Genomic DNA, 13177 nt, shown 5'->3' with positions numbered 1-13177 from the left:
CAGAGGAGCACTGGCCCAGGGGGGTTTAAATAAAGATGACCCTTGGGCTCCGGAAACCCAAGGGAAAAAGAGGCTAGGTGGCAAATGGTAAAACCAAGGTTGGGCATTGCTGGAGGAGTTTTATTCAAGGCGAACTATCAAGGGGTTCCCATTATAACCCAACCGCGTAAGGAACGCAAAATCCGGGAACATAACACCGATATGACGGAAACTAGGGCGGCAAGAGTGGAAAAAAACACTAGGCAAAAGGCCAAGCCTTCCACCCTTTACCAAGTGTATAGATGCATTAAGATAACAAGATAATATGGTGATATCCCAACAATAAACAATGTTCCAACAAGGAACGATCTCCAATCTTCACCTGCAACTAGCAACGCTATAAGAGGGGCTGAGCAAAGCGGTAACATAGCCAATCAACGGTTTGCTAGGACATGGTGAGTTAGAGGTTTGACATGGCAATTTGGGAGGCATGATAAGCAAGTGGTAGGTATCGTAGCATAGGCATACCAAAAGAGCGAGCATCTAGCAAGCAAAGATAGAAGTGATTTCGAGGGTATGATCATCTTGCCTGCAAAGTTGTCAGAGTTGACTTGATCCTCGTAAGCAAACTCAACAGGATCCTCGTTAGCGAACTCGTCTCCCGGCTCTACCCAAACAAGACAAACAAGCAAAAGGAACACAATCAACTACGTGCAATGCTCAAACAACATGATGCAAACATGGTATGCTATGCGGGATGCGATATGTGATACATATGCAAGATTTGACAAGGAATGATTGAACCTGGCCTCAACTTGGAAATCTAAGAGTGCCACTGGAAAGGTGAGGTTATTTCGGTTGAAATCAATATAAAGATCACAGGAATCGGATGCACGGTTTGGAAAAGGCAAGCAAAACAAATATGGCACCGGTCTGCGATAAACAGCAAGTAGCCATCTAAATGCATCAAGATAATTATGCTACATCACTCAAACATGACAACAAAATACATGGCATGGATCCACTCATGATGCTTGACAAAAGATGAACACTGAGCTACGGCTAGTTCATCCATTAACAGGTTCAAACAAGCATGGCAAAAGTGCAAATGATAACAGGTTTCAGACTTAGTGAAATTAACACAAGTCTGGAATTTAACATCAGGAAGCACACTTTAGAGCATGAAAACTACATGCTACAGGAACTTAACATGGCAAAGCAAGGCATGTCATGAAGCTACTCAAAGCACTTAACAAAAGTCCCTTAGTGACCTTGAGCCAAAAGGGATCAGAAAATACAATTGCAAGCTTGTGAACATGGCAAAAACATAAACAGATCTTAGACTTAGTGAAAAACTGAAGCATGCAAATCAGTTAGCGAGTAGGCATGTTTATGAGCTCGATGCACTCACTACAGAGAATGGCATGACAAACTAAGCATACACCCATCAATAATACATGGCATAGAAGCTAGATATGGCAAGAACAACAACATAGCATGCATGGATCAATAGCAACATCCTCGGCAAAATCGCTAACAAGTCAACAATCTGCCAGGATTCACGATATAGCAAAATTAGAGCTCGATTGACTCAAGCTAGGGTGCTCCATAAATGCAAACAAAGACATGGATGGATAGAGCACCACAATGTTAACAAAACATCCTTACTGATCATCCTCAAAAGAGGCACGGATCACTAGGAAACAACATGAACATATGGCATACCGACAAATGCCTGTTGGATGGTATAGAAGAGGAATTTAGTCAGTCTAGATGACTATGTAATTAAAGTGACATGTATAATGCCTTCTAGCCGGATTGTGAATCATTTGTCATGGCCGACCTTTTCGCTTCAACCTCGGGGCCCGATAGTTCAGAGTGTATCCGAATACCCGCTCAGTTATATAAGAACCGGGGTATGCGTGGAAACCAGGCGTACGGGTCATTAGTGCTTGAACAGACAAGTACCCAGCTAGTTATGTTATATTACATGGGTAGTAAGAAACATCTTCCAGGGAGAATAGTTCCGTTAAGGGTTCCTTTCCCTGGGCACGCATGCCCTAAAGTGCATGTCCGAACTGCCAGAGGAGACGCAGGCAAAAACATCTGGGGGCACATATGGAAAATAAATAAAAATCATCTTTTGTTCACCGACCGAATATTCCCTTAAGAACGCTAGCTTTCGGCTTCACCCAGTCTGAGGTACACATCCGGCTGACCCAGTAGTAACAATCGCAGAGGAGCTCCCCTTATGCCCTAGCCGAATTATCGGGAACGTAGGGCATAAATACAAGAGCCAGGCAACCCAGCTTGGCCAAAACTTAAGTCATATCGATGCATATAATGGCGAAGAAAAGGTACATGTAGAAGAATAACACATGTGCGGGGCATGAAGCCCAGATAAATAATTAAGCTTCTGTGTAAGAAGCCCCCAGGTATAATGAGCGCGGTTAGTGCGTCAATAGTGTGCAAGCAAGGCACAAGTTGGCCCTTGAAGGCCTTGAGAAACAATAAAAGAAAGAAAGAGAGAAAAGATAGATAATGTATATGCAAAAAATGGACAGAGGAAGGAGACGAACATAGAGTCCGGCACTAGGCATAGAATCTTCGGAGCCTAGCTGCGTTCCATGGGTTCGGCTCACGTCGATTATTCGATGCATCCCGCAGACGGTACGCTCCACCGGTCAGAACTTGGTCAATAATGAAGGGACCTTCCCATTTGGGCTCGAGCTTGGTCTTTTTCTTCTCCGGCAGGCGTAGAACTAGCTCGCCAACGTTATAAGTTTTGGCCCGTACTTCTCTGCTTTGGTATCTTCGAGCCTGTTGCTGATAGAATGCGGAAGGGCTTTTGCCACGTCGCGCTCCTCCTCCAGGGTGTCCAGACTGTCCTGCCGATCGAGCTTGGCTTCTCTTTCTTTGTACATGCGCACTCGAGGTGAGTCATGAATTATGTCGCAGGGCAGAACCGCCTTTGCGCCGTACACCATAAAGAAGGGTGTGTATCCGGTAGTACGATTCGGCGTGGTCCGGAGCCCCCAGAGTACGGAGTCGAGCTCCTCTACCCAGTGCGTGTTAGACTCCTTTAAGGACCTCACTAATCTGGGTTTGATGCCGCTCATGATAAGACCATTTGCTCGCTCAACTTGGCCGTTAGTTTGTGGGTGATAGACAGAAGCATAATCGAGCTTGATGCCCATGTTGTTGCACCAGAGTTTTACCTCCTCGGCCGTGAAGTTTGTGCCGTTGTCAGTGATGATGCTGTGGGGGACGCCATAACGGTGTACAACCCCAGATATGAAGTCTATCACCGGTCCGGATTCGGCCGTTTTAACAGGTCTGGCTTCTATCCATTTGGTGAATTTATCCACCAGGACCAGTAAGTATTTTTTCTTATGGGTCCCCCCCTTTAAGGGGTCCAACCATGTCAAGCCCCCAGACCGCGAAGGGCCAGGTAATGGGGATTTTTTGGAGGGCGGTGGGTGGCATGTGGCTTTGGTTTGCAAAAATCTGGCAACCGACGCAGCGTTGGACCAAGTCCTGTGCATCTACCCAGGCCGTCGGCCAATAAAAACCTGTACGGAAGGCCTTGCTTACAAGGGCCCGGGCTGCGGCGTGGTGGCCGTCAAGTCCGGCGTGAATTTCTGCCAAAAGCTTCCACCCTTCCTCTTCGGAGATGCACCTTTGAAGGACTCCGGTAGTGCTTTTTTTATACAGCTCTCCCTCGTGGACCCTGTAGGCTTTAGATCGCCGCACTATGCAGCGTGCCTCATTTTGGTCCTCGGGAAGTTCCTGCCTAGTTAGGTAGGCCAGGAATGGTTCTGTCCACGGGGAGATGGTGGCCATTATTACATGGGCTGAAGGTGTTATTTCGGTGGCAGAGCCTCCGATTATGTCAGAGTGTTCGGTATCGGGCATTTTGGCCAGGTCCGAACTATTGTTACCGAGGTGTCCCCTTCCCATACCACGGATGGCTTAAACAACCTCTCCAAAAAGATGTTGGGGGGGGGACCGCATCGCGTTTTGCACCGATGCGGGCGAGGATATCCGCCGCCTGATTGTTTTCCCGAGCCACATGGTGAAATTCGAGCCCCTCGAACCGAGTTGACATCTTTGGGACGGTGTTGTGATAGGCCGCCATTTTCGGATCCTTGGCATTGAAGTCTCCATTTATTTGGGATATTGCAAGGTTCGAATCCCCACGCACCTCCAGGCGTTGAATGCCCATGGAAACTACCATCCGAAGACCATGTAACATGGCTTCGTATTCGACTGCGTTGTTGGAGTCTGTATACAGTATCTGGAGTACGTATTGAACTGTATCTCCGGTTGGGGACGTCAAGACGACGCCAGCCCCCAAACCAGCCAGCATTTTGGAGCCGTCGAAGTGCATGATCCAATTGGAGTATGCGCCGTACTCTTTAGGGAGTTCAGCTTCCGTCCATTCGGCGACAAAGTCGGCCAATACTTGCGATTTAATGGCTCACCGGGGTTTGTATGTTATGTCGAACGGGAGGAGCTCAATGGCCCATTTGGCAATCCGGCCCGTGGCGTCATGGTTGTTTATAATATCATTAAGTGGCACTTCTGAGGCTACTGTAATTGAACACTCTTGAAAGTAGTGTCGCAGCTTCCGGGATGCCATGAATACCGCATAGGCTATCTTTTGATAATGTGGGTACCATGATTTGCATGCAGTGAGGACAGTGGATACATAATATACCGGCTATTGAAGGGGGAATTTATGTCCGTCCGTTTCTCGTTCGACGACGAGCACTGCGCTTACAACCTGATGAGTTGCCGCAACATACAACAGCATTGGTTCGCCGATGTTTGGCGTGGCCAGGATTGGGTTGGATGCCAGTATGGCTTTTATTTCTTCCAATCCGGCTGTGGCAGCGTCCGTCCACTCGAAGTGTTGGTGCGCCGAAGGAGGTGATAAAGGGGTAATGCCTTTTCTCCTAAGCGAGAGATAAAGCGGCTTAGAGCCGCCACACATCCGGTTAATTTCTGGATTTGTTTGAGGTCCGTTGGGATAGCCAACTATGACAGAGCTCGGATTTTGGCCGGATTTGCTTCAATTCCTCTACTGGAGACAATGAAGCCCAGGAGCTTTCCGGCTGGTACACCGAAAACGCATTTTTCCGGATTGAGCTTGATGTCGTATGTTCGGAGGTTGTCGAATGTGAGCCTCAAGTCATCTATTAGAGAGTCGACATGTTTGGTTTTGATGACCACATCATCTACGTGTGCCTCTACTGTTTTGCCGATCTGTTTCTCCAGACATGTCTGAATCATGCGCTGATATGTTGCGCCGGTGTTTTTGAGCCCAAAAGGCATTGTGTTGAAACAGAAGGGGCCGTATGGTGTGATAAATGTCGTTGCGGCTTGGTCGGACTCTGCCATCTTGATTTGGTGGTAGCCGGAGTATGTGTCAAGGAAACACAATGAATTGTGTCCTGCGGTAGCATCGATAATTTGATCGATGCGGGGGAGGGGGAAGGGATCCTTTGGGCAAGCCTTGTTGAGGTCCTTGAAATCGACACATAGGAGCCAGGATTTGTCCTTCTTTGGTACCATCACCAGGTTTGCTAGCCAGTCCAGGTGTTTTATTTCTCTAATGAATCCGGCCTCCAATAACTTGGCTAGTTCCTCTCCCATAGCTTGTCTCTTAGGTTCAGAGAAACGCCAAAGAGTCTGCTTGACCGGCTTGAATCCCTTTAGAATATTAAGGCTGTGCTCGGCCAGCCTGCGTGGGATTCCTGGCATATCCGAGGGATGCCAGGCGAATATGTCCCAATTCTCGCGCAGGACCTCTCGTAGTGCGGCGTCCACTGCGGGGTTTAACTGTGCCCCGATGGAGGCTGTTTTTGTAGGGTCCGTTGGGTGGACTTGGAATTTGACTATTTCATCCGCTGGTTTAAAAGAGGTGGACTTGGATCTCTTGTCAAGTATCACGTCATCCCTGTCCACTGTGGAGCGCAGCGTAGTTAATTCCTCGGCCGCAAGTGCTTCGGATAATGTCTCGAGGGCCAATGCGGCTGTTTTGTTTTCAGCGCAGAGTGCTGTGTCCGGATCACTAGCGCGAGTGATGATTCCGCTGGGCCCGGGCATTTTGAGCTTCGTGTACCCATACTGGGGTATGGCTTGGAAGATCATGAACGCCTCCCGCCCTAAAAGGGCGTGGTATCCGCTACTGAACAGGGCCACTTGGAATGTAATTTCTTCGGACCTATAGTTCTCCGGCGTGCCGAATACCACATCTAGTGTGATTTTCCCAGCACAGCGTGCTTCCCGACTGGGGATGATTCCTCCGAAGGTTCTGCTGCTTCGCTCAATGCGGTTCCAGTCTATTTCCATTTTTTTAAGAGTTTCCTCATAGATGAGGTTTAATCCACTGCCGCCGTCCATGAGTACTTTGGTGAGTCGAAAGCCGTCCACAATTGGACTGAGGACCAGTGCAGGTGGTGCTCGGGCTGTTCGAAATTTAGGTTTGTCACTGGCATTGAAGGTAATAGCTGTGTCACTCCATGGATTTATTGCTGCCACGTGGCAGATTTCGGCAAGGCTGCGGAGTGTTCGCTTGCGCCTATTATTTGATGCGAAGGTCTCAAAGACTGTTAATACCATATTTTTATCCACGGGATGGTGCTCTGTGGCATCTGGGATGAGAAGATCCTCACCACTTTTGGCCACCTGCCGGAGTACCCAACATGCTCTAAGGCTGTGTGTTGGTATGGTATCTACTGTACTATGAATTTTGCAGGGTCCGTTGAGCCATCCCTCCAATACGGTTCCACGCCCTATAGAGGGTCTCTGCTTCTTTGTAATTAACTCGGGTGTCTTATGATAGTGCACCCTTTTACTTCGGACTGGGTGTATATTTGGAGCCGGATTATCCCAAAATTTCGTTTGGGTTTTCCAGGCGCTTTCCATTGCACAGTACTTTCGTACTATGGACGCCAAGTCGGCGAAGCGTGATATGTCACGGTGACTTATGGCGTTAAGGATTCCCTTGTCCGTGCAATTATTGCAGAAAAATGAGACTGCGTCTTCCTCGCGACAGTCCTTAACCTTGTTCGTCACAAGGAGGAATCTGGCCCAATAATGATGTATTGTTTCCTGGGGCTCTTGCCTGATGTGGGAAAGATCGTTTATGTTTGGGTGGGTGGGTGGATTTGAGTCCGAACCCTTACCCAATCTGAGACCCAGGGGCCGAGGAGTTTCCAATCTTGGAAGTTGGATTCCGGGATGTTGCCCGATAAGTCTGGCCCGCTGCCTGACTCTAGGTTCAGGGCTTGGGTGATGTCCTCCCGTAAACGGGTATCCGGCTCGGAAAGCTCAGGAATCTGGAAATAGTTAGTCCTCAAGATAGAGGAAGAAACACCACATTGTTCCTCCACCACCGCAATATGATGGGTGACCGGTGGAGAGTTAATCTCCCTTTGATCGGGTTTAATCCCAATCCGATCATAGTCCGTAGCAACTCCCAAGGCGGCGATGCGATCCAAGAGCTCGTTTAGGGAAGAGAGCTCCATTGGATCCATCTGCTCGGCAAATTCCGAGCCGACGTGGAGGCTGTTTTCGATGACCCGAGAAGTCATCGTCGGTGCAACAGCCGAACGGGCGGTCATGATGAAACTGCCTAGCCGGAGAGTTCGGCCGATAGCCCGGGCTCCCCCAGCGGTAATGTTGTTTTTAACAATGAGACGAGGCATCCTTCCTTACGGTGACGGCATAGTGGAACTCTCAATGAAAGCACCAATGTCGGTGTCAAAACCGGCGGATCTCGGGCAGGGGGTCCTGAACTGTGCGTCTAGGCAGATGGTAACAGGAGACGGGGGACACGATGTTTACCCAGGTTTGGGCCCTCTTGATGGAGGTAATACTCTACGTCCTGCTTGATTGTTCTTGATGATATGAGTAGTACAGAGTTGATCTACCACGAGATCAGAGAGGCTAAACCCTAGAAGCTAGCCTATGGTATGATTGTTGTTCTTGGTCTTACGGACTAAACCCTCCGGTTTATATAGACACCGGAGGGGGCTAGGGTTACACAGAGTCGGTTACAAGGAAGGAGATCTACATATCCGTATTGCCAAGCTTGCCTTCCACGCCAAGGAGAGTCCCATCCGGACACGGGATGTAGTCTCCAATCTTGTATCTTCATAGTCCAACAGTCCGGCCAAAGGATATAGTCCGGCTGTCCAGATACCCCCTAATCCAGGACTCCCTCAACTAGCTTTGCTGCGCTCACATAGGGAAAGGTGTCTAAAGATAACAAAACTGGGACCAACACAAATATGCTCCTTGGTTGTTTGTTCTTTGTTGCAATAGATTATGCATGACCACAGTACATCGGTAGATGCACATGGTGCTGGTGCGTCCACTGTCCCATGCAACTCATTAGCTGTTGTTAATCTAAGGCCGTGTTTGGTTAAAAACTCCCTAGTCCCTACCTGCTTGGTTCCAGGGACTAAACACGGACTAGAGGTTATTAAATGACATGCTAAAAGACCATGTTACCCCTAGTAATGAACTAATAGAGACAAGGTGGGATGCGTGGCAGGGGCAACTGTTGGAAAAAGTCCCAAAAAGACTCCCTCGGGGTCTTCTTTCTTTAGTCCCAAATGCCCACTTTTAGTCCCTAAAAGTCCCTCCTGTTTGGTTTAGATGGGACTGACATGGAGTTTTTTAGTCCCTACACCAAAATGTCCCTGTAAACAAACACCCTCTAATAATGCCGCTGGAAAATTGATGCAATGCCATAGTTAAAAGCAAATTACATGTTTAACAAATTTTATTGTTAATATAATCTCTATGTTAATATTAATCAATGCCACCATTTGAGAAATGCTACTGTCTTGCTTTCTTTTCCATTTAGATAAGGTAGATGCTTCTTTTTGTTGGCTTCTGTGTCATCCACCGTTATTGACCACTAATTGTTTCCTTTGCACCTCTGTGTAAACAGGGTTATCTACTTCACCTCGTTGCCATTGTGACCTTTTGTTGCACTGCAGAAAACACTTTTGTTTTAAGAGTGTTTTGTGCAGTTCAACCAAAATGTCACACCGACAACGTTGCTTGATTGCTTGATCTTAGTGGAACTGCACAAGAGGAGATCTTACTTCCTATCCATTAAGGCGAATTTGGTTCAGATCTTCTTCTTGTGAGTTGTTTGAATTCCGCATCATGAGAGGTCAGTACTAGCCTTCTTTCACATGATTCTGCAGTGTGCTTTCATATGTTGTGCTACTTGTACGATATTGTTGCTTGATTTTAGTGAACTGCACAAATGGAGACAAGACCTCCAATCTGTATGTGTATCGTAATATCCCATTGAGGTAAGATAAGGATATTTCACAACTGCTGGCCTGTATTTTGCCACTTTCATCAGAAAATTAAGTTTAGTACTATACTTGTGCTCCCTAATTGACATGCCAAATCTTACATTGAAGGCGAAGCTTGTCTGTTATTGAACCAAGTGATGAAGGGGAAGAACAAGCGGAAGAAAAACAAAAATCAACTCCTAGTGCTGTAATGAAGCACTGGAACTGTGATGACACAAGTAATGATATAGTTTTGCATCTTAATTTATTCCTATGGCTGGAACGAACAATTGTTTTGCCACTGATTTGATGCCACTCTTAATGTAATATGTAATTATCCCTACTTGTGCAAACAGGGATCTTCTTTGAAGATACCATATATTTTAGTGGAACTGCACAAGAAGATGTTGGAAACATTCAACTAATCGAGGAGTATATAGTAAGCATGGCCACCACCGTAGATAGCAACAGATGGTTCCAGAGAAGTGCTTCATCTGTATGCTCTACACAATAAGCCACCTAACAAAGGTTGGTACTCGCCCACTGATTTCATCCATATGATTGAGCTTTGTCATCTCTATTGGTGTTGTGCTACTGTTTAGATACTGTCATGAAAAAGTGGCATTGTCCTTGAGAAGTGCTTCATCTGTGTTGTTTTAAATATTTCCTTTCCTTTTTTTCGAGCAAACAGGGATGCTAGCATTTAGTAGTCCTCTTGTCTTTGCACAACAGGATCATCTTCCTCTGAAGAAGAATATGGAGTACGTGAAGTGACTAGTTCCGATTATGCCAGGATGAAGAAGCCCTGTCTATCTTCTCATCAAAAGGAGTAGTTGAAGGATGGTTACATTACTCCCCACAAGACCAAACTAACTTCAGCTCAGAAGGACTGACAAATCTCCATTTTTTTGCTGTGATGCGCGAGTACAATGTTGTTCTAGGATTCTTTCTGGTGAGTTCCATTTTTCTAAAAGTGTGATCTACATGGACCATGTATGTGCCTGTTGAAACTATCAATTCATAATACAGTTTGCTTTATACTAATCACTTTTTTGTATTTGTGCAAACAGGGGTGCTCAGCTTGATTTCAATGGGAACTGCACAAAATGTTCATGAATACATTGAATCATTCATTTCCACCACAAGAAAGGAGGTGCAGATAAGTTCAAGGCGTTGCAACATATAAGGGCAAAATCATACAAGCTACGCACGAATTTAGTTGATTTTGGTGGAACTGTTCAAAAAGAACAGCTGGTTTATTTAGCACGAGGTGCCATGTCAATGTCCGAACTGATGGCAAACCCTGCCCATTCCACAATCGTAGGCATTTGATATTTTGGAATGGGACAACCTTGTCAAATTTTGCTCATTGATTTTAGCAAGACATGCATTTGATATTTTCGAATGGGACGCCCTTTGCTGTCAGCAGCGTCGATCAATTTTTCTTTATTCTTTAGTTGTGAAGTAAATATTGCCTCTGACATGTGAGTCGCTGAGATGCATAATCATCGATTGTTTTGAATGTTCTCTATGAATTGCCAGGCCTGTGTGTTTGATTGCAATGTACAGAAACGCTAAAAAGCTGCTCAAACTCTTTGTACTCCTTCTGTTCCTTTTTACTTTGCACATTGTGAAAGTGCATACTTTTTTGTATAAGATTGGTCAAAGTAGAGATACTTTGACTGCAGACAAAACTTGTATGCAAACTAGAAAGGACCGGAGGGAGTACATGTGAAACTGTTGCAAATGAGGTGATCACCTTGGGAATAATGCTAGTACGTATTGTTTTGCATGTTCATCAAATGCCAGTGATACAGGAATTCGAACTAATTGAAATAAATTCATTCATACACGGTCGGATTTCATATAAACATGTTGGATTTCATTACATTTCATACATTCTTCAACTAAAAAGGGGTGCGCTGGAGGTATAATTAATTAACCGAATCTACCCACCTGTGTCCCGCTGAGCCGAACAGAAGCTTCACTGACTTAACTGCAGGTGTAGTTGCCTAACTGACATGTGGCATGTTGGGCCCACGTGTCAGTCAGCCAACTGCACCAGCAGTTAAGTAGAAGCAGCGTTCTTCTCCAGTGCAGCTCTCCGACTCCACGTCGCCGCCAAGAAGCTAACCGGCCGTCAATGGTCAACTCGCCTAGCTTGGCTTCAACCGGAGGGTAGCAATGGTGGCCTTACTTTGACCCGAGCGGCGGCGACCTACCGTGTTCTACTCTTCCTCATTTTCTGTGTGGCGCGGCCTCGTTGGCAGCGGGGCGGGGCCTCGGCGGAGCCGGCGATGTCCTCTGTCTCGTTGCCGTCAGGGTGGGGCCTCGGCTAGGCCGGTGATGTCCTCTGCCTCGTTGTTGGTGCGGAGGGGCCTCGGCAGAGCCGACGGTGTCCTCTGCCTTGTTGTTGGTGCCGCGGGGCCTCGGCGGAGCAGGGCGTCGTCGACGCCAGCGGAGCGGGGACTCGTCGGAGCCGGCATTATCCTCTGCCTCGTCCTCGGTCTCGCCAAACAGCGCCTCGCCCGCTTCATCGCCCTCTTTGCTAGCCTCTTTGTAGGCGGCCGCAGCCTCCGCACCTGCATGCGGTACCGCCAGCGCTCGAGGCGGCCCTTGCGGGCGGAGCGGTACGAGTCGAGCAGCGCCTCCTGCTCCGCCCGCTCCGCGGTGATCTGCTCCTCCGCCTGCAGGTGCTCCTGGAGGAGATGGTGGTTGTAGGCGGCGTCGACCCACGCCTCCCGGAACTGCTCCTCACGCATCTGCCTCACCCTGTCCATATATTGGGCATGAGCCTCGCCGATGGTCATGGTGCAATGCACCGGCGAGGATGGCGCGGAGGAGGGGGTTGGCGCCGGATTGTCGACTACCATGTTCTCCATTGGGACGTCGTCATCCTCCGGCTGCCTGCCGGCCAGCCGGTCGGCAGCAACGACTGCCATCTCCTTGTGGTCTGTCGTCCGCCCGTCCCGAGGAGCGCTGGAGCGTGAGGAAGCCATGGTGGGTAGTAGTGGTGTGGACAGGAGAAAGGGAACGGATGCGGATGACTGCGGTTATGGCCGGCGCAGCAGTTTATATAGTAATGGTGGGCGGGCGGAGGGACGGACATGTGGCACCGGAGTAGCCGCCTCGGTAACCGTGTATCATTAATGTGGGCCACAGATGGACGGACGAACGACACTTGTGTCGTTTGAAGGCAGAGCAATCACCTATACCGAGAAGCGGGGCGGGCGGCGCTGACTATTTCGGGCGGAAAGTGTGCGCGGGCGAGGAGATGACTTTACTTGGAGAGGATGACAATGGGGACCCACCAGGTCCATAGCCTCACGTACGCAAGTGCCTCCTTATATATATATATATATATATATATATCTAAAACTATAATTTATTTTGCTTCCTCCTGGTTTCCTGACATCACGGTCCCACACCATTGTCAACCTATGTAGTACTCCCTCCTTTCCGGTTTATAGGGCTTATCTCAAAATTTTAGTTTTTCCATTTTATAAGGCTCAATTTGGTTGTTCCCCATCACATGTTCAGACTTCAAGGTGCATTAAATCATTGCATGCAAGTATTAAGAGAAAACTGACCAATGCATGCACTTTATGTATGCATGCATTGCAATTAATGCATTCGTAAACATAATTTTTTGAGGAAAACAAGAGCATTAATTGGGTGCTTTTGCAAACTACAAAAAATATTCCACCACTCATCATCTACCTTGGTTGGTGAGATTTTTGAATTGAGCCTTATAAACCGGAAAGGAGGGAGTAGTCAATAAACGAGAGAATTGCACAAGAAGCGTCCGACAGCTGGGACCAAGTAGCTCGAGCAGTATTTGTGTTTTTGAGGTGTGAGCACTGCAGAGTTTT

Source organism: Triticum dicoccoides, chromosome 7A (genome assembly GCF_002162155.2).
Source record: "Triticum dicoccoides isolate Atlit2015 ecotype Zavitan chromosome 7A, WEW_v2.0, whole genome shotgun sequence".
Classification (NCBI taxonomy): Eukaryota; Viridiplantae; Streptophyta; class Magnoliopsida; order Poales; family Poaceae; genus Triticum; species Triticum dicoccoides.
This window is presented reverse-complemented; position numbering follows the sequence as displayed.